Here is a 22,849-nt window from a genome sequence, read left to right as displayed (position 1 = left end):
CTTGCAGTATTTTTCAAACTTTCTCCCTGTAATACAAGATTAATATACTTTCTCATTTCATTTTTAATTGCTGGCATTCAAGTTTTGTGTGCCGCAGTGTTTTTCTTAAATGAGAGAAATAGTAAGCATATGGAAAGATATGTTTTCAAAGTACAACATGGTCATGTATTTAGAAACAACTATTCTATTGAAATTTAGAAGTACCACAAGCGGCAAATTCTAAATTACTATATTCAATAATGTGTCTGCTACATTTTTACTCTGCTACATACCATATACAAGTACAAGACTAATCACCATTTATTCCGGTCGATCTGTTTGTAAACAGATAGTCCTCCAGGAGGGATGCGAAATTCGACAGAGCGCCTCTGGCGTGATGGAAGCAATGCATCCCGAACAGTATGTTAGAAGTCCTCAGTTACCTCACAACGATACTCCAGAACATATCATCATTCCACGTGTGTACATTTTAAAACAGAAAGAAGTGGATTCTGCTCACGTAAAAAAAGGCTCTTTTGTGTCTTTCCATAGCGGTACGCGGTGTAGTTGCATTAAATCTAATCCTGAAATCATACTGCATCTCTCTCATTGCTTTCTTGCATGCAGTCGTTAATGAAATCATTATGATTCGTTGCTCCATTGTCCCATTGTCCCAACATACAAGGTGCTCCAGATGTCAGGGACTTCCATACATGGAAAGTACAGGCTAAAAGTAGCTAAAAAGCTGCAATAGACATATGTCTACAAATCAACCGTCTTCGAGATACAACACATTTTATGTTGCGATTCATCGGTGTCTAGGAACATATTGCATCTTTAAAATCTAAATTAGCTGTTCGAAATGTTGTCCATGCATCTGAATGCAACACTCAACCCATCTCTGAAATGACTTGTGAATGCTCTCAGACAGTCCTGGAGAATTTTGTGATTGCTGGACGGCTGCTTCAATCCTCAAGCATAATTCCTCAAAAGAGTTGACCTCGCTAGCGTAGACCAGGCTTTTGACATGACCACCACAAGCAGAAATCCGTGGGATTTAATTCGGGAGACCTTGGACGACGTGGCACAGGAGGCTCTTCTCCACCTCTCCAATGTTGACCACACGTCCGAGTTAGAAACTGGCGCAATCGTAAACGAAAATGTGCTGGAGCACCGTCATGCTTGAGCCAGGTGTTCCGGCGTTGTTTCAGTGGAACATCATCATGTACACCTAGAAGCAGAGTCCATAGAAACCACATGTTCTGCTGTCCCCTTAGTCTGTGTGATAGGAAATGTGGTCCGAATATGCGATTTCCGAGTTCTTCGCAGATGTTCAACGAGTAACGCTGCTGACGTCGTTATACGTGGGTTGCATTAGGACTGACATCGGTCCAAATGTGACAGTTATGGTGGTTAAAAATACCGCCACGAGTAAACCCAGCCTCATTCGTGACGAGCTTATAAACAGGGGATTCAGGGTACACTGTTGTTGCAACGATTGGCAGAAACCCTCTCTAGGAGGGAAGTTGCATTGTTGAGGGCTTTCAATCGCTGGAGGTGATACAGAGAGAGTATTTGCTGATGTAAAATCCGCCACGCACTTCTAGGACTCAGGACACACACTTCCGTAGCAATCCTTCTTGTTGAAGTACTCGGACGTTCGTGTACAATGTGTGAACAACCTTTCCCCATCATCGGGTGTTATGAATTTGGGTTGATCTTCACGTACATGGTCCGCATAACTCCTGGTTGCTCTAAGGCGCTGATGTAACGGGCTAAATGTACTTCTGTCGCGCTGCCTGCGGAGAGGAAAAGCTTCTTCATACAATCGTCCAGCCTCAAGGGCAGTGCCATTCGCTGTGCCATACTTTAAGTGCATGTCAGCGTACTCTTTACTGGTGTAACCTCTGTCCATGGTGCCTTCACGTTCGGTACTGATTGTGAGGCCGGTACGGCAGAGTGCCCAGAGGGGGAAAGGGAAGTAGTTGCGCATGCGTAAACAAACAGTCGATCCCAAACCTTGAGATACCAACGTAGATACCACGGTATCGAGGGCCGTTTACAGTTGGTTCCCAACTCGAATTAATGCGATACCTCGCAACGGTTGATTTGCGAGCCCATGTTTATTGGAGCTTTTCACCTACTTTTGTACTTTTCATGTGTGTGCAACTACCATTACTTCTGAAACACCCTGTAGAGGTTCTCCGACGTTTTTTATATCCAACTTAGGATGAATTCTAAGGTATCGGAAAGGAGAAGAACACAACCATTTTTCCGAAGTGTATTTGTAGTTGGACACAGTTGATAACACATGGAACATATTTAATTGCAACATATATTATAACACATATCTGGATAGCCACGCGTGTTAAAGTGCCTCTCCTGAGATCTGAAGATACGCTGGCCACGGATCGAATCCACCCGACGAATTAACAACGTGGGTCAGTGTGCCGGCCAGCTTGAATGTGGCTTTTAGGCGGTTTTCCACATTCGACTAGGTGAGTTTCAGGCTGGTACTCAAGTCCCGCCTCAGTTATATGATTCGTAAACATTCAGCAAAGATTCACACACTTTCACATGAATAACACTACATACAGACAGTTGGGGTACACAGATTCGTTCCTAAGGGTAGCGATGTGGCGACAGGAGGGGCATCCGGCCATCCTTTGGATTAACCGTGCCAAATCCATTCACAGCCATAGCAACCCTACGCAGTTGCAGGAGAAATGCGCAAGAAAAAGAAAGAAAGGTGTAATTAGAACACAAATAAATTCTTTTTGGCGTTCCATGCCTCAATCGGTAAAAAGAAACCATTATAGGATCACTTTTTTGTCCATCTACGTGGCAGTCTGTATCTTACTACGGTCTAAGGTCCCTGTCGAAGTAAAAAATTTAAACGTCAAAGTCCATGCAGTCATGTAACGTATTTTCATTCTTGCACACTCGCTCATCCATCAAAACCTATAGGGTACTTCCCGGTGAAAATGAATATGAACAGTCACAACCACAATGAACTTCTTTTTAAAATAAGGTTTGGCAGTTAGCGTTCATGGAAGTCAAGCGCCTGCTACGTTCATAGCCACCGTCTACCAACATGGTGTGAGTCTGAAGATGGTCTAAAACAGACCGAAACTGGTAACCTTATATATAAAAAAGAAGTTTATTGCTGTTGTAACTGTTCATATTCATTTTTAATAATAAATAAACAGCTATAATCCAGAGAGACGTGTTCTCAAAAATTACTAATTTCCGTTGGTCTGGAGTCATGAAACTGGTAAGAAGCAAGGTTTCGCAGTACAACCAAAGGGAAAAGCCATAAATTGTTAATTAGTAATTATAAGACACGAAAAAAATGCCGGTTGTTATCGGACTGTCTGTCTGTCCTTCCGTCTCTAACGCCCCTTTTCTCAGGAACAGGTACACGTACCAAGATGCAATTTATGTCGTTTACTAAGGCATACAGTCCCTTCGCGGTGGATTGCAGTCATCAGATACGACCACATACGCCACATATTTTGATACTTGCAAACTCACTCATCAAAAAGAATAAGATATTTTCTGTTGGTCTGGAATCACGAAATTTGACAAGAAGAAATGTTTCATGGAACCATGAAATATGGCAAAAAGAAAGGTTTCACAGTAAAAGTAAAGAAAAAAATCCGATATTGTTCGTTTGTAATTATATCACACGGAGAAATTTTTTTGTCATTTACTGAGCGACTCTCGGTTTATCCTTCCGTTTGTTAATACCCCTTTGAGAGGGAATAGTTTGTTCCATCTCTTTACAATTATTTTTTTTGTTGCGTTATATTGAATATACTTTCAATTTTTTTAGTTTAACTCGACTGAAGAAGTGGAGTGCCTGTTTATTTAATTCATAATCACATAAATACACTTCCTTTCCTTAATCCCTCTATGTTGCCCTGGGTTAGGGTTTGTATTAAGAGGTCGTCTGCTGGTAGTGCCAAGGCCCTGTAGGTCGGTTTAGTGTCAACCTAAGCCTGGAGCAAAGACAGAGATGATGCACCTGTTTGCCAGAGGGTGGTCCGGGGTTGGTAACAGGTCCCCCTCCTCTCCATGTAAGGGGAACGGCCATTGAGAGCCGCCATGATAGTCACTCTTGGGGTAGCAGCTGAACTGAACGGACGGAATCGAGGGCAATCTGCGTCTTTGCGCCAATTTCACTGTGGGATGAGGTATTATGTGTGACACTGATATTAACCCACTCTTTTGCAGGATTGAATTAGATAGCGTGTCGTTACGGCCATGCATTCTGTGGTGTCACCACCAGACACCACACTTGCTAGGTGGTAGCCTTTAAATCGGCCGCGGTCCGGTAGTATACGTCGGACCCGCGTGTGGCCACTATCAATGATTGCAGACCGAGCGCCGCCACACGGCAGGTCTAGAGAGACTTCCTAGCCCTCAGCCCCAGTTGTACAGCCGACTTTGCTAGCGATGGTTCACTGACTTCTACGCTCTCATTTGCCGAGACGATAGTTAGCATAGCCTTCAGCTACGTTATTTGCTACGACCTAGCAAGGCGCCAGTATCCGTACTATTGATATTGTGAATCATGTACCATAAAGAGCGACGTTCTCCATTAATGGATTAAAGTTAAGTATTCCACCAGCTACGTCCGTTTTTCTCAATTCTAATTCCCTTGTCATGTTCCAGACCTCACGCCAGCCTGCGTGAGCTGAGACTCCTTTACTACACGGTTGGCTCTCCTGCCAACCACAACACATTCATTTTTTGAAAAATTTTGCCTGTACAATTGAAGTTTTCAGTTAGAGTTCCTTCTCCAGAGGTGAGCATGGGGGCTCGCGTTATCCATTTATAGTGCTGCAGTCATCTGGTGCCTTCAGCACACGAGAGGAGCAGTAGCTCTAAAAAAGTCGCATAGTTTCACTTTTAGAAGCAGCGTTTTCAATGTCAAAGTAATCTGGGGCCTCACCCCGCCTAGTTATCTTAACGCATGGTCGTAACAGCTGATGAATAATTTAGTTGACGATTCCGTGTGAAACCTGGTAGGAGATACGTGTGTTTCGTGTAAGTTACTTAAGGTTCTAAGCGTGTGGCGTAATTTTTTAGGCCATCTCATAAATTTTGTTCACGGATCCTTTTAACCCCTTTGCAAACAGCACGTCCTAACTACTTTGCTAAAGTAGAGGTTGAGCGTGTGAATAACTGTATAGAATGGAAAGCAAGAACGAACAGAGGGGTGAGTACAAAGAAATTAGCTGTTGGTATCGGTCACCCACGTGGTGTCGAATTGCAGTGCCAGCGAGCTACCATTTCGTCCTGGGAAATTAGTTAAGGTGAGGATGCTTGCGTGTGCTGTTAATTATTTGGATATGCCATATTTCACAGGATGTTATATTTTTTTTAGTATTTCCTTTCTTTTGTTTATATGGGAGATGTTCGTGTCTGCTTTGTCCCGCGTTTTCCCGCCAAAAGAATTTTTGTTATACGGTCCTAATAGTAATCTTGGGTGCGAATTTCGATCACTGTCCCAGCAGACGGACCGCAAGGGCTTCAACGTAGTTCCATCCTCTTTCCCAGTGTTTAAGTAGCAACGAGATGCCTGCTAGTTTAAGCACCATTAGTGCGAGACAAAACTAGAAGTTATTTGACTTGGCTTTGTTTGCTGCAATTATTAATTTTGTTAAGTTTCTGGGAATATAGATAATAAATGTCTTATAAACTCGATGTCATGGATTCAGTGGTCATTACAAACCGCAGTCCTGTGTAGAGAGCAATGTTATCTACAAAGTGGATCATGTTAGAGCGTGGCATTTACTTACTTTCCACTTGGTTGCTTGAGCTCTCCTCCGCGTTATCGGTTGCGCAATTTTAACATAATAAGTAGACGTCGGGCCGGCCCCCTTAAATTCAGTCCTTCCGAGCATTGAACCAAGCGGGTAAATGAGGCGCCTTGGCCACACACACGTCTGGCACACTCTAGCATAGATAGAAGGAAACAGAGGAAGAGAGATACAAAGGTAACGATACATGACCAGACGGAAAACTTTCACCTGTTTCTTAGAAACATGAAGATGTATCAAGCTGAAGTTTGTCACATACTGAGGTCAATGATTCTTTGGTGGTGTAAAGACGTTAGGATTCTAAGTCGACGTAAACACCAGATACAGCCACTTATGTCACATATTTTGATATTTGCTAACTCACTAAAGCCTATGGCGTACTACTCCGTTGACGTAGAATCATAAAATTTGTCAAGAAGCAAGGTTTCACAGCACAGGCAAAGGAAAAATAATCAGAAAATTGTTAATTACATCGCATGAAAAATATTTCTTTCCTCATTCGTTACCCGACTTCACACTTGAAATTAAACATTCTCGGATTTCTTGGATATCTTTGGACCAATATCATACAGTAACACTGTCGATAGAAGGTAAAAATCGTCGAGGTTCTTGTTGAATCCTGCCTAATTGTCAAAGATGGGGTGTCTAGGAAACATGCTTCTCAAATCACTAGACAATAATTCAAGCAAATCGTATTAATGGTTCTTCAGTATACACAATTCCTAAGTCGCTGGACTTAAAGTGCCCAATCCTGATTCTGCTGTAGAAGTGGACCGCGACCAGTCAGTGCGGTGCTTACGTCCTCTTCGCATAGAGGTCGTTGACGTTGCGTTGTCGTCCTGGAGAGGGGTCGGTCAGCGTGCATTTTGCTGTCGTCTTCTTCACAGCCCTCTCTGCTCTATCGTTTCCGACTGACATGCCTGCACTTGACTTTACGCCATAACAGTTCTCCATTCCCGGAATGAATGAACTGTCTATACACCTAATTAAGTCGGAGTCCTCAAAGCGCGAATCGTACTTACACCTGGCTAATTTCTTTACATTCTTATGTAAAATAAATAATTACAATAACATCAAAAAGTTAGATGGTATAAAACTTCTTTACGATAAATTAAAGACAAAAACTCACTTTCATTTTTACACTGAATTACACGTGTGTAACGGTGAGACTTTGATGGTATTCTGGCCTGTAACGAATTCTGAAGGACTTCATCAGTATGTCGAAATCTAAAATCTGTACATTGATTTTCTGATAGTCCTTGTTGGAATTAACATTCATACAATTCTTTTGAGTTGAGAAACGATTATTATCTTCTACCTTCAACTGACACCAATTTAAACGAGAAACTGTTTTGCTGCTTTTTTTTAAAAAAAAAGATATTTGGTTGTCTACTAAGTTCATATTTGTGACGTGTTTAAATGTACTTAATTGTTTATTTACTTTTTTCTGTCTACAAATGTCTCACTCAGCTCATTCATTTACATCTCAGTAAAATCTGAGGTACTAGTTTCTCTTAACGGATCATACAATTGTCTTTTAGAATCATTTTTGGATGTAAATATTATGCTGCATTTACATTACTGTAGCACTAGGACGCTAGGTGGAAACAGGACCACTATTTCAGATACACTCATGCTCATATATTAAGGATAATTGCAGAATGTGGTGCCACACAACGTGGCACTAGGCAAAATGGGCGCGAATAGCGTTGGCACATAGGGAACACACACGACACAGATCTGTAAGTCCACGGTGTTGGTGATAAGAAACCCGCCCCTATTCATATGTGCTACAAAACGCCACTGTTTCCTGCGCATGTACCCAGACATCAATATGGGATATGATCACCATACACACGTACACAGGCCGCACAACGGGTTGGCATACTCTGGATCAGGTGGTCGAGCAGCTGATGGAGTATAGCCTGCCATTCCTGAACTGTCGGAGGGGTTTGAAGACGTGCAGCAATACGTCGACCGAGAGCATCCCAGACGTGCTCGATGGGGTTTAGGTCTAGAGAACAGGCAAGCCACTCCATTCATCTGATATCATCTGTTTCAAGGTACTCCTCCACGATGGCAGCTCGGTGGGACCGTGCGTTATGATCCATCAGGAGGAAGATGGGACCCACTGCACCCCTGAAAAGGCAGACATACTGGTGCAAAATGACGTCCCTATAAACCTGACCTGTTACAATTCCTCAGTCAAAGACATGCAGGGGCGTGCGTGCACCAATCAAAATCCCACTCCACACCAGCAAACCAAAACCTCCATACAGGTCCCTCTCAAGGACATTACGGGGTTGGTATCTCGTTCCTGGTTCACGCCAGAAGAAAACCCGGCGGGAATCACTGTTCAGACTATACCTGGACTCGTCCGTGAACTTAAATTGGAACCACTGTTTCAATGACCATGTACTCTGTTCTTGACACCAGGCTTTACGGGTTCTCCTGTGACGAGGGGTCAGTGTAATGCACTTTGCAGGTCTCCGGGCAAATAAACCATGTCAGTTCAGTACTATGTAGACAGTGGGCTGGAAACAATTGTTGCAGTGGCTGCGGTAAGGTCCCGAGCAAGGCTACCTGCAGTACTCCGTGGCCGTCTGCGGGAACTGATGGTGAGATATCGGTCTTCTGTGGCGTTGTACAATGTGGACGTCCCTTTCTGTAGCGCATGGACACGTTTCCTGTCTGCTGGAATCGTTGCCATAATATTGAGATCACACTTTGTGGCAGACGGAGGGCCCTTGTTATGACCTGCTGTTTGACCAGCCTCCAGTCGTCCTAGTATTCTACCCCTCATAACGTCATCAATGTGTGTTCTTTGAACCATTTTCAACACAGTCACCATTAGCACGTCTGAAAATGTCTGCACACTTACTCGCTGCACCGTACTCTGACATGCACCAACGCATCTCTGCTGGCACCACCGTGCGACGACCGCAGGTCAAATGCACCGCATCGTCATACCCCGAGGCTATTTAAACCCGCAAACCGTCCACTAGAGCGTTGTTTCACCATGTATCAGCATTATTCTTAATTTATGAGCATGAGTGTAGAATTTCGAAATTATCTCTTTGTATTGGAGAGCCCCACAAAACCAATTTGATTTTAGCGTTTACAGATCCTATATCGTTGAATCTTTTTTTTTATGGAGGCATTAAGAGGTGCGCAAACACGGAAGGTCTGTCACCAGGTGCCATGATGCCGGCCAACATATGATTAGGGACCATTGAATCAAAGTGTTAGGAATCAACGTCACATGAAGCAAACAAAATGGTTCAAACGGTTCTCAGCACTATGGAACTTAACATCAGAGGTCATCAGTCCTCTAGAACTTAGAACTACTTAAACCTAAGTAACCTAAGGAAATCACACACATCCATGACCGAGGCAGGATTCGAACCTGCGACTGTAGCGGTCGCGCGGTTCCAGACTGAAGCGCCTAGAATCGCTCGGTCACACTGGCCGGCCATGAAGCTAACAAACACACGTCTTGTGTACTGACATGTTTAATACGATCGTAACTACAACAGTTATCACAAGGAAAGGATAGGAAACAGTTCAGAATGAAGTTCAAAACATTTACACTGTAGATAACAGTTGCTACGTCAAGCAGTACTGTTAATTTGGTAACGATGGCTGCAACCTAAAACAAATGATAATCACCCGAGTCTACCGATTCAGGAGTAGGGATTAGACTTGGCAGCTTGCAGTTAACACGCTGCAGAAGGCACTCAGGTAGATCTAATGGTAACTTGGAACTACACCGAACTATCTACGTTAACAGAACGCGCATATAACGACGGGCGAAATTCAGTAGAAATTCGGGCGACTGTAAAAAGACCGATGCGCGAAGCATACAACTACTACCACCGTCATACCTTAGCAAAAGACGTTGCTACCCACAACACGAGAAAATTCTGGTTCTAAGGCGTCTATCCAGTCACGCTTCGACCGGACTGGTTTGGTGGCAGAATATAACAAGGGAATCCGAAGTTTTAAATTTCGCATTTAAGAAGTCGTTCACGCAGGAGAATCGGACAAAATTACAGTCGTTTGACCATCACGCAGATCCCGTATGGAGGACATAGTAACAAGTATGGGTGGTGTAGAAAAAAAAACTGAATGAGTTGAAAACAAATAAGTCACTACGTCCCGATGTAATACCAACCCCGTTTTACAAAGAATACTCCACATCATTGGCCCCTTACTTACCTTGCTTTTACCGCGAATCTCTCGCCCAGCACAAACTCCCAAGGGACTTGAAATAAGCGCAAGTAACTCCCGAATCACTGAACAAATTCTTAGTTTGAATATAATATTTCCTTGGGAGAGAAAAACTTCTGTACACAAATCAGCATGGTTTTAGAAAGCATCGCTCTTGTGAAACTCAGCTTGCTCTCTTCTCACACGATATTCGGTGGACTACAGATGTAGGACAACAGGCGGATTCCATATTCCTGCACTATGTGATCAAAAGTATCCGGACACCTCCAAAAACATACATTGTTCATATTAGGTGCATTGCGATGCCGGCTACTGCCAGGCACTCCATATCAGCGACCTCAGTAGTCATTAGACATCGTGAGAGAGCAGAATGGGGCGCACCGCGTAACTCACGGACTCGAACGTGGTCAGGTGATAGGGTGTCACTTATGTCATACTTTTGTACGCGTGATTTCCACACTCCTGAACACTCCTACGTCCACTGTTTCCGATGTGATAGTGAAGTGGACACGTGAAGGGACACGTACAGCACAAAAGCGTACAGACCGACCTCGGCTGTTGTCTGACAGAGACGACTGACAGTTAAAGGGGGTCGTAATGTGTAATAGGCAGACATCTATCCAGACCATCACACAGTAATTCCAAACTGCATCAAGATTCACTGCAAGTACTATGGCATTTAGGGGGGCGGTGAGAAAACTTGGATTTCATGTTCGTGCGGCTGCTCATAAGCCACACATCACGGCGGTAAATGCTAAACGACCCCTCGCTTGGTGTAAGGAGCGTAAACACTGGACGACTGATCAATGCAAAAATGTTGTGTGGAGGGAAGAATCATGGTACACAATGTGGGGGTCCGATGGCAGAGTGTGGATATGGCGAATGCCCAGTAACGTCATATGCTAGTGTGTGTAGTGCCAATAGTTAAATTCGGAGGAGGTAGTGTTATGGTGTGGACGCGTTTTTCATGGAGGGGGCTTGCACCCCTTGTTGTTTTGCGTGGCAATATCACATCAGAGGCCTACATTATTGTTTTAAGCACCTTCTTGCTTCCCACTGTTGTGGAGCAATTCGGGAATGACGATTGCCTCTTTCAACACGATCGAGCACCTGTTCATAATGCACGGCCTGTGCAGGAGTGGTTAGACGACAATATCATCCCTGTAATGGACTGGCCTGCACATACTCCTGACCTGAATCCTGTATAACACCTCTGGGATGAAACTTACTGGCAGATTAAAACTGTGTGCCGGACCGAGACCCGAACTCGGGACCTTTGCCTTTCGCGGGCAAGTGCTCTACCAACTGAGCTACCCAAGCACGGGTAGCTCAGTTGGTAGAGCACTTGCCCGCGAAAGGCAATGGTCCCGAGTTCGGGTCTCGGTCCGGCACACAGTTTTAATCTGCCAGGAAGTTTCATATCAGCGCACACTCCGCTGCAGAGTGAAAATCTCATTCTGGAAACCTTTGGGATGTTTTGGAACGCTGATTTCGTGCCCGGCTTCACCGACCGACGTCGATACCTCTTCTCGGTGCCGCACTCTGTGAATAATGGGTTGCCATTCCCCAATAAACCTTCCAGCACCTGATTGGACGCATGCCTGCGAGAGTGGGAGCTGTAATCAAGGCTAAGGGTGGGCCAACACCATATTGAATTCCAGCGTTATAGACAGAGGGCACCACGAACTTGTAAGTCATTTTCAGCCAGGTATCCGGATACTTTTGATCACGCAGTGTAGATTTCCGAAAAGCATTTGACACGGTGCTCCACTGCAGACAGTTAACGGAGGTACGAGCGTACGGAGTAGGTTCCCTAATATATAAGTAGCTAGAGGACTTCTTAAGTATTAGCACCCAGAAGGTTTGCTCAAGGCGGGATGCCAGATGTGCTACCGGTAGGTTCGAACAACACGGAAGTATTACGGAGATGCTTCTGCAACTAAAGTGGGAATCCCTGAAGGGTAGGCGATGTCCTTTTCGAGGAGTGCAGTTCAGAAAATTTAGAGAACCGGCATTTGAAGATGTCTGCAGAAGGTTTCTACTGCCGTCAACGTACATTTCGCCTATGGACCACGAAGGTGAGATACGAGACATTAGGGCTAGGTTACGGGTGCGTAGAGACTCTCGTTTTTCCTCGCTGTATGTTCGAATGGAACAGGAAATGATATGACTGCATCTAAATCTACATCTACATTTACATCTACACGATTACTCTGCAATTCACAATTAAGTGTCTGGCAGAAGGTTCATCGAACCTCCTTCAAGCTTCTTCTCTATACTCTCCACTCTCGAAAAGCGCGCGGGAAAAACGAATACTTACATCTTTCCGTGTGACCTCCGGTTTCTTATATTCTATTACGATGATCGTTTCTCCTTATATAGGTGGGCGCCAATAGAATATTTTTACACTCCGAAGAGAAAGTTGATGGTTGAAATTTGACGAGAAGGTGAATCGTATCCGTGGCAGTCTTCCCCTCATTTCATGATAATACAAAACGAGCTGCCCTTCTTTGAACTTTTTCGATGTACTCCGTCAATCCTATCTGATGCGAATCCCACACTGCAAAGCAATACTCCAGAACAGTGCCACAAACATAGTGTAAGCAGTTTAGACCTGTTACATTTTCTAAGAGTTCTGTCAACAAATGGCACTCCTTGGTTCGCTTTCCCACAACATTACCTATGTGTTCGTTCCAATTTAAGTTATTCGAAATAATAATCCCTAAGTATTTAGGAGGGAATTTAAAGAGATGGGACCTGGATAAACTGAAAGAACCAGAGGTTGTACAGAGTTTCAGGGAGAGCATAAGGGAACAATTGACAGCAATGGGGGAAAGAAACACAGTAGAAGAAGAATGGGTAGCTCTGAGGGATGAAATAGTGAAGGCAGCAGAGGATCAAGTAGGTAAAGAAGAGAGCTAGTAGAAAACCTTGGGTAACAGAAGAAATATTGAATTTAATTGATGAATGGAGAAAATATAAAAATGCAGTAAATGAAGCAGGCAAAAAGGAATACAAACGTCTCAAAAATGAGATCGACAGGATGTTCAAAATGGCTAAGCAGGGATGGCTAGAGGACAAATGTAACGATGTAGAGGCTTATCTCCCTAGGGGTAAGATAGGTACTGCCTACAGGAAAATTAAAGAAACCTCTGGAGAAAAGAGAACCACTTGTATGAATATCAAGAGCTCAGATGGAAGCCCAGTTCTAAGCAAAGAAGGGAAAGCAGAAAGGTGGAAGGAGTATATAGAGGGTTTATACAAGGGCGATGTACTTGAGGACAACATTATGGAAATGGAAGAGGATGTAGATGAAGATGAAATGGGAGATACGATACTGCATGAAGAGTTTGACAGAACACTGAAATACCTGAGTCGAAACAAGGCCCCCGGAGTAGACAACATTCCATTGGAACTACTGACGGCCTTGGGAGAGCCAGTCCTGACAAAACTCTACCATCTGGTGAGCAAGATGTATGAAACAGGCGAAATACCCTCAGACTTCAAGAAGAATATAATAATTCCAATCCCAAAGAAAGCAGGTGTTGACAGATGTGAAAATTAACGAACAATCAGTTTAATAAGCCACAGCTGCAAAATAGTAACACGAATTCTTTACAGACGAATGGAGAAGCTAGTAGAAACCGACCTCGGTGAAGATCAGTTTTGATTCCGTAGAAAGGTTGGAACACGTGAGGCAATACTGACCCTACGACTTATCTTAGAAGCTAGATTAAGGATGGGCAAACCTACGTTTCTAGCATTTGTAGACTTAGAGAAAGCTTTTGACAATGTTGACTGGAATACTCTCTTCCAAATTCTGAAGGTGGCAGGGGTAAAATACAGGGAGCGAAAGGCTATTTACAATTTGTACAGAAACCAGATGGCAATAATAAGAGTCGAGGGACATGAAAGGGAAGCAGTGGTTGGGAAGGGAGTGAGACAGGGTTGAAGTATCTTCCCGATGTTATTCAATCTGCATATTGAGGAAGCAGTGAAGGAAACAAAAGAAAAATGCGGAGTAGGTATTAAAATCCATGGAGAAGAAATAAAAACTTTGAGGTTCGCTGATGACTTTGTAATTCTGTCAGAGACAGCAAAGGACTTGGAAGAGCAGTTGAATGGAATGGACAGTGTCTTGAAAGGAGGATATAAGATGAACATCAATAAAAGCAAAACGAGCGTAATGGAATGCAGCCGAATTAAGTCGGGTGATGCTGAGGGAATTAGATTAGGAAATGAGACACTTAAAGTAGTAAAGGAGTTTTGCTATTTGGGGAGTAAAATAACTGATGATGGTCGAAGTAGAGAGGATATAAAATGTAGACTGGCAATGGCAAGGAAAACGTTTATGAAGAAGAGAAATTTGTTAACATCGAGTATAGATTTAAGTGTCAGGAAGTCATTTCTGAAAGTATTTGTATGAAGTGTAGCCATGTATTGAAGTGAAACATGGACGATAAATAGTTTGGACAAGGAGAGAATAGAAGCTTTCGAAATGTGGTGCTACAGAAGAATGCTGACGATTAGATGGGTGGATCACATAACTAATGAGGAAGTATTGAATAGGATTGGGGAGAAGAGAAGTTTGTGGCACAACTTGACCAGAAGAAGGGATCGGTTGGTAGGACATGTTCTGAGGCATCAAGGGATCACCAATTTAGTATTGGAGGGCAGTGTGGAGGGTAAAAATCGTAGAGCGAGACCAAGAGATGAATACACTAAGCAGATTCAGAAGGATGTAGGTTGCAGTAGGTACTGGGAGATGAAGCAGCTTGCACAGGATAGAGTAGTATGGAGAGCTGCATCAAACCAGTCTCAGGACTGAAGACAACAACAACAACAACAACAACAACAACAACAACAAGTATTTAGATGAGCTTACAGCTTTTATATTTGTTTGATTTATAGGTAACTGAAATTTAGTGGATTCTTTGATTAATAAAATTCTTTTCCGGGCTATTATGCCGTGGTCTGATGGATTTCGCATTGTAACCCAACGTTTCGTCCCCATCTGCGGAGGACATCTTCAAGGGGGTTCGTGGCTTCTGTTAACTTCCGAAACACACACTGTCTCACTACTGACTGCAGCAAATTTTTGTTTTCGCGTGCTCCCGCGCATAGGCGTGACGTCACATGTTTTGAATACGCGAGCGCAATTGGCCGTTGTCGGTTGCCGCCGTCCGCTGTTGCTATCATCCCATGGCGGAAGACTGGTACACATCTTCTTCAGCACCGGCATCCAGATGTCATTCAATTTCACGCCCACCTCCTTCCTATTAAAATCCCTGGGGTGTTTCATAATCTCTATAGCCTCTCTGTAAAGCCTTTCATGATATCCGCTTGTGGCTGCCAGTACTTGAGTTCTATCAAAATAAATGTGGTGGTCTCCTGACTGCAAAGCGTGTTCCGCAACAGCTGATCTATCAATCTCTCCCCTTCTACAATTGCCCTTGTGCTCTTCTAGTCGTTTTTTGACCGTTCTTTTTGTAGTACCCACATATACCTCCCCACAACTACACGGGATCCTGTAAATTCCTGCTTTTTCCAGCGGTTTACGAGCATCCTTAGCCAATCTCAGGTGTTCTTGTATCTTCCGGGTAGGTTTGTAAATCACCGCGATATTCCGTTTTTTCAATATTTTCCCTATGCGGTCAGTGACGTCCGCAAGCAATCTAATAAGGCTGCTCAAATTTTCTCCTAAATCTTTCATGTAAATCAGGAACGACAGATTCTCATAATACTTCATTGGGGAACGTCAGATATTACTTCTGTTTTACTCGATGAGTTTCAGTCAGTTATTACGAACTGTGACATTACTGACAGGAAATCAGGAATCCAGCCACACAACTGAGACGAAACTTCGCAGGCACACAATTTAATCATAAGTCGCTTGTGAGGAACAGTGTAACGGGCCTTTAGGAAATCTAAAAATATGTAAACGATTTGACGTTCCAAGTCGATAGGACTTGGACTTATTCATTCGTGAGAGAATAAAGAGGAAGTACTGTTTCGCAAGAACGATATTTCCTGAATCTGTGTTGGCTATTTGTAAATAAATCGTTTCCTTCGATGTGATTCATAATTTTCGAGGACAGTATATGTTCCAAAATCTTACTGCAAATCGTCGTTAGTGATATGGGTCTGTAAATCAGTGGATTACTCTTATTTCCATTTTTGCTGTGACTTGTGAAACTTTCCAGTCTTTCGGTACGAATGTTTGTACGAGTGAGCCATTGTATATGATTTTTAAGCTGGAACTATTGTAACAGCTTACTCAGAAAGGAATCTGACTGATGTACAATGTAGACTGGATGTCCCGCCTTTACTGAATGTTTTATGTTGCTTCGGTACACCGCTTGTAAGTTACTCATGCTGGCAATTGTTCTTGAATCGAATTCTAGAATATGTATTTCGTCTTCTTTTGTGAAGGAATTTCAGAAAACCGTGTTTCGTAATTTCTGCTTTAGTGGCACTGTCATCAATAATATCACCATTGTTATCGCGCAGTGAAGGTATTGATTGCGTCTTGCCAATGTTGTTCTTAACATGTGGTATCGATAGCTACGATGCCACGGTGTAGTGCAAGTTCTTAGGTTGGCACTACGACACCGACACATACGACAGCGCCCTCTAGCCGGCACTGTGCAGCTCTACGAGCGCCGCTCCAGATTGCACCCAGTTGATTCCGAGGAGACGACCAAGCAACATTGTTTCTATTTCAGTGAGCGAGCCACTACAGATTTTGCCTTTTTAACTTCCAGCTTCTGTCAGATTTGATGGATGAACGGCTTCGCACATACGTGCTCATCTGTACGCAAAGTTAAGTAAAAGAGTTATAACCTAATTGCGGTACCAAGTGCTCTACCTCACCTGCTGCTCCTAGGTTCCTACATTCGGCCTACCCTTCAATTTTCAGGAGCAGACCCACGCGCTGCGGTCCAGGCGGGATACAAAATTACATACGACCATAATCTCTTTGGATTTTATGCCATATTTCGAGACAGTTTCGCCGTGGAAACTCTTAAAATTATATCGCATTGAGTTCGAGGTTCTGCAAAACTTCGCCAATCTTGGAGATTTTGCGTTCTTTTGTATTTGGCGTGCTTTATTTCGTTGCTTCTATTTACGAAATTTCAGTCACCAACTTTCTCTTCCCAATGCGAAAATATTTTGTTGACACCCACCTACGTAGGGAGAAGTGATCATCATAATAAAATAAGAGAAATCAGAGCTCGAACGGTGAGTGCAATGGTAGAGAAGTAGTAAGAAAATGGTTCGCCGGCCAGGGTGGCCGAGCGGTTCTAGGCGCTTCAGTCTCGAACCGCGCGACCGATACGGTCGCAGGTTCGAATCCTGCCTCGGGCATGGATGTGTGTGATGTCCTTAGGTTAGTTAGGTTTATGTAGTCCTAAGTTCTAGGGGTCTGATGACCTCAGCAGTTAAGTCCCGTAGTGCTCAGAGCCATTTGAACCATTTTTGAGAATGGTTCGATGAAGCCTCTGCCAGGCACTTAAGTGTAAATTGCAGAGTAACCATGTAGAAGTAGATGCAATAGTGTTCTGGCCTATTCTGTGTAGGCAACGGCCTTGCCGCTGTGGATACACCGGTTCCCGTGAGATCACAGAAGTTAAGCGCTGTCGGGCGTGGTCGGCACTAGGATGGGTGACCATCCAGGCCGCCTTGCGCTGTTGCCATTTTTCGGGGTGCACTCAGCCTGTGATGCTAATTGAGGAGCTTCTCGACCGAATAGTAGCGGCTTTATGTCAAGAATACCATCATAACGGCCGGGAGAGCGATGTGCTGACTTCACGCCCCTCCTATCCGCATCCTCGCCTGAGGATGACACGGCGGTCGGATGGTCCCGGTAGGCCACTCGTGGCCTGAAGGCGGAGTAAGTCTAGGGACCGATGACCCCAGCAGTTTGGTCCCTTAGGAAATCACATACATTTGAATATTTGTAATTTAAGGTAAGGTAGCAGCAGTCTGCTGCTTTTCCTTTATCATTTAAGAACAAAAATGAATTTACCAAATGGATCGAGTACCAGCTCAGAAGTGAGTGCTATTTTGTGTACCAAGGAGGATCAGTAACCTCTCTTATTAATTTAACTAGTATAAGTCCGTCAAATTCCGTCGATACTATATTTCTTTGTAATGGCGCAGGAAACCCTCCGCCATGCACCGTATGGTGGCTTGAGAAGTATCTATGTCAATGTAGATGTAGCTGTACCTTGAGTGCTGGAGGAGAGTTGTATTGTTGTCAGAAAGAAGGTCAGCGTTGGCCGTGATATTGATAGTTTATGGATAGCAAAATCCATTTTCAATCACATAGTGATCATCTTCAGTGCTGTGGTGTACAAATTAAACTCAAGAGGCACTGCTATCAAGTTATTATCAGTAACAAAAGTTTCTTAGCTATCAATAAACCATCAATATTACGGCAAACGCCGACCTTCCTTCTAACTTCATGTATAAGGTCGTCGTGCACACAGCACTCCACGGAGTCGCCAATCAACTGTATTGTTGTGATAACAGCGCGCGGGAAGCCAGTCAGCGAGCTTCGTCGCTTACGTAACTCGACGCGCTTCAAGGCCACGCGCGTCAGACCGCTTTATAAGACGTGCCAAGTGCCCGTGCGGTGGGTCAGTGCCTTGCTGCGACGCGCTGTGAGAGGCCGCAGACTCAACGTGCAGCGGCGAGCTGGCTGTCCAGAGGTGCAACACTCTCTAGAACAGCGTATGTACATCTTTTATTTCATGTCAACCTTCTCTCCCATTCTGGTTGGTAACGCTGCCATGTTTACAGCCGACAAAGAGAGGTGGCAGCAGCTTCACCGTACACACAAGTTTTCTTAAAAGTGGAGAGCTGTCGTGCGCTAAGTAACGTGCGGTTATAATTTAAGTGCAGCTACTCATTTAGGTCCAGTGTGCGAGGTAATTATCGTATGGCAGTGAAACTTCGTAGATAAACTAAAGCGGAAGCGATTTACGCTGGAAAACAAAATATCTACATCTACACACATACTCCGCAACCCACCATTCGGTGCGTGGCAGGGGGTACCTCGTACCACAACTAGCATCTTCTCTCCCTGTTCAACTCCCAAACAGAACGAGGGAAAAATGACCGCCTAATATGCCTCTGTACGAGCCCTAATCTCTCTTATCTTTGTGTTCTTTCCGCGAAATATAAGTTTGCGGCAGTAAAATTGTTCTGCAGTCAGCCTCAAATGTTGCTTTTCTGAATTTCCTCAGTAGCGATTCACGAAAAGAAGTCCTCCTTTCCTCCAGAGACTTCGTGAAGCATTTCCGTAACACTCGCGTGATGATCAAACCTACCAGTAACAAATCTAGCAGCCCACCTCTGAATTGCTTCTATATCCTCCCTCAATCCGACCTGATCGGGATCCCAAACGCTCGAGCAGTACTCAAGAATAGATCGTGTTAGTGTTTTATAAGCGGTCTCTTTTACAGATGAACCACATCTTCCCAAAATTCTACCAATGAACCGAAGAAGACTATCCGCCTTCCCCACAACTGCCAGTAGACGTTTGTCGCACTTCATATCGCTCTGCAATGTTACGCCCAAACATTTAATCGACGTTACTGTGTCAAGCGCAACACTACTAATGGAGTATTCAAACATTACGGGATTCTTTTTCTCATTCATCTGCATTAATTTACATTAATCTATATTTAGAGTTTGCTGCCATTCTTTACACCAATCAAAAATCCTGTCCAAGTCATCTTGTATCTTTCTACAGTCACTCAACGACAACACCTTCCCGTACACAAATAGTTCAAATTGTGGCCACCAGGGGCAAATCTGACGCTGTACACTGTTAATGTGACGGTACGATATCCACGCTGTCATCTGACTAGCCGCAACATGAGGGAACAGTGTGGCTATCGAGAAAAGCGACCGTACGCTGTTTATGTACCTGTACCGCCGACTGAAAGGTCTTAGGAGAGAGGTCCGATGTAATTTATTGGTATAAATAGGATGACAATAAAATTGTAAAATGCGGGTGATCTTGGTGTGGCACCTGGAAGAGGAAGGCGTCCTGTTCCAGTAGAAGTTATTGATGTGGTTGCTGTTGCTGTAACTGACCATTCAGCACATCATCTGAGTAGTGCTAGCGCTCGGGCAGTGTCACGACTATGGAAAATTTTACGGTCTGTTTTACACTGGTACCTGCACGCGATCCAGGCGGTGCAGCTACTGAAACTTCATAACCCGCAGCAACGTTCCGAATTTGCTCTACGGTTTCTGGCACAGATCGAAATTGATGAGATGTGGTCAGTCCATATTCTATGGAGTGACGAGGCACATTTTACAGTACAGGTACAGTGAAGACACAGAACTAGCATCGGACTCGCCTTGATACGACATCGTGGTGTGGATTCTCAACCGCCTTTTTCTCTATCCGTTGAAGTGAAGACACCCAGAGGGCCTGTTAGGTTTACTGTGAGACCACTTTGTACAGCACGGGGTTCCTGCTTTGGAAGATCGCAGCTCTGTGGAAACTACTGTTTCATGCAAGATGAGGCAACACATGTCAGAAAAATTTGTGATAAGGTCTTCTGGGACCAAACTGCTGAGGTCATCGGTCCCTAAGCTTATGCACTACTTAATCTAACTTACACTAAGGACAACACACACACACACACACACACACACACACACACACACACACACACACACACACACACACACACACACATGCCCGAGATTGGACTCGAACCTCCGACGGAGGCCGCCCGGACTGTGACGACGCCGTAGACCGCGCGGCTACCACGCGCTACCAACACATGCTCAGTGAAAGATCTGCTTAATGCAAACCTCTACGGTCATGTTATCTCCAGAGATTTCCCAGATGCATGCCTGAAAGAGCATCTAGTGTGATCCACGTTTGCCTCTCCGAATATCTAATAATCATGTACCAGGGACACCATCGCTCTCTGCCGGATCTGAAGTTCGATATAAAGGAACACGCTGCTCGGATTCCACTGGAATTTAATGAAACCTGACATTGTGAGGGAGGAGATGGCGGTCTAAATGTAGTTTATTAAATCATTTTTTAATAAAAAAACTTTCAATTGTAAGCAGCCTGCTTACGTTTTTATGTTGGTAACGCCACGTAGCGCTCTATATGAAAATCACCGTCTGTGCTGTGTGCAGTCTGTGGCTGGTTGGCAGTGTTGGAATATTCGCTATTGTAGTGTTGGGCAGTTGGATGTGAACAGTGCGTAGCGTTGCGCAGTTGAAGGTGAGACGCCAACAGTGGTGGATTTTGGGAGAGAGATGGCGGAGTTTTGAGAGCGGATGATCTGGACGTGTGTACATAAGAGAGAGTAAATTTGTAAGACTGGATGTCATGAACTGATGTATATATTATGACTTTGTCCTCTATCAAAATCTCTCATTTGCTAACTATGTCTGTCAGTAGTTAGTGCCTTCAGTAGTTGGAATCCTTTATTTAGCTGGCAGTATTGACGCTCGCCGTATTATAGTAGTTAGAGTAACGAAGATGTTTGTGAGGTAAGTGATTCATGAAAGGTATAGGTTATTGTTAGTCAGGGCCATTCTTTTGTAGGAATTATTGAAAGCCAGATTGCGTAGCGCTAAAAATATTGTGTGCCAGTTTAGTGATGATCAGAATAAGTAAAGAGAGAAATGTCTGAGTACTTTCAGTTTTGCTCAGCTGTTTCACAAACAAATAACGTAAGGTGTTTACCAGCACAGTAATTCACTAATTTTTCTAAGGGGACGTTTCACCATGCATGGTCAGCAGTTTTCTTACGACAGTTAAAACACGCTAACTACTTTCGGTTGTTTTCTGCAATCATCTTCAGATGGTTGAAAATGTGAAAAAACGATAAATAAGCACTGAACAGCGTCATTAGTGTAGTCATGCAATAACACGCATTCGTAAATACCAAAACATTAACAGTATGTTGTTTAAACACATCACCGTGAGCAAGCCAGATTGCAGACCCTAATCTCACAGGATCATTGTTCTGTAAGCCAAGTTAAGGGGACAGCTGATAATTTTTGGAACCGTTTCATATACAGTTCTCACGATAATACCTCCTACACTACTGCAAATAATGCACTTATGCTTCAACTTTTACTCAAGCAGTTGGACATTTTCGTGCATTACCGCCATCCTGCGAGCTTACGATTTACAACTTGGCTTATTCACTGTGATGTTCTTAAACTGCATACTGTTAACATTTTGGTGGTTATGAGTGCTTGTTATTGCACGACTACAGCTAATGATGCTTTCCAACGCTTATTCGGCGCTTTTCGCATTTCGAACCATCATAAGGTGCTTGCAGATAGCAACCGAAACTAGTTATCCTATTTCAGTTGTGATTGCGGTCTAGGCACTAAAAGCTTTTTTACGTTAAAAATAAAAAAAAAATATTTTATATGCCGCTGGAACTGCTGTGAGCAACTGTTGATCATTTGAGTACGCAGATGTAGCATCTCGTCGACGTCTCCGCTGCTCACAGTGAACAAATTGGGTAAGGGATGCTTAATAATAAAATCATCGTCATGCCTTTTTCACCCATTCGACCTTTTCTGCCCACATCTCATTCCTCATCCAGTACATATGGAAACATTTCCATACATCTTTTTTGCATTCACAGTTGCTCCTGGTGGCCAAAATTGGAACTGTTTTTTTTTTTCATGCTAAATCAGTTTTACATTAACGCATTAGAGTATTTACCAACTTTCACTGCCATACAATAATTACAGACCACATTGGATCTCTGTGAGCAGCTGTACTTCAATCGTAGCTAACCGTA

The 22,849-nt window shown here is 43.7% G+C and overlaps 1 protein-coding gene and 1 pseudogene across 1 annotated transcript in view; both read left to right on the top strand.

The window, feature by feature from the left end:
• The first annotated feature begins 17,616 nt into the window (after window positions 1-17,616).
• Window positions 17,617-17,734, top strand: LOC126357195 (5S ribosomal RNA; annotated as a pseudogene).
• A 911-nt stretch (window positions 17,735-18,645) lies between these two features.
• The window catches only part of LOC126354283 (UDP-glucosyltransferase 2-like), an 88,387-nt gene continuing 84,183 nt past the window's right edge, over window positions 18,646-22,849 (top strand). Inside the window, exon 1 of the mRNA XM_050003826.1 lies at window positions 18,646-18,773. The gene's annotated coding sequence lies outside the window, so the exon portion shown is untranslated. The remainder of the gene's footprint in view (window positions 18,774-22,849) is intronic.

This window comes from Schistocerca gregaria, chromosome 3 (assembly GCF_023897955.1).
Source record: "Schistocerca gregaria isolate iqSchGreg1 chromosome 3, iqSchGreg1.2, whole genome shotgun sequence".
Classification (NCBI taxonomy): domain Eukaryota; kingdom Metazoa; phylum Arthropoda; class Insecta; order Orthoptera; family Acrididae; genus Schistocerca; species Schistocerca gregaria.
This window is presented reverse-complemented; position numbering and strand designations above follow the sequence as displayed.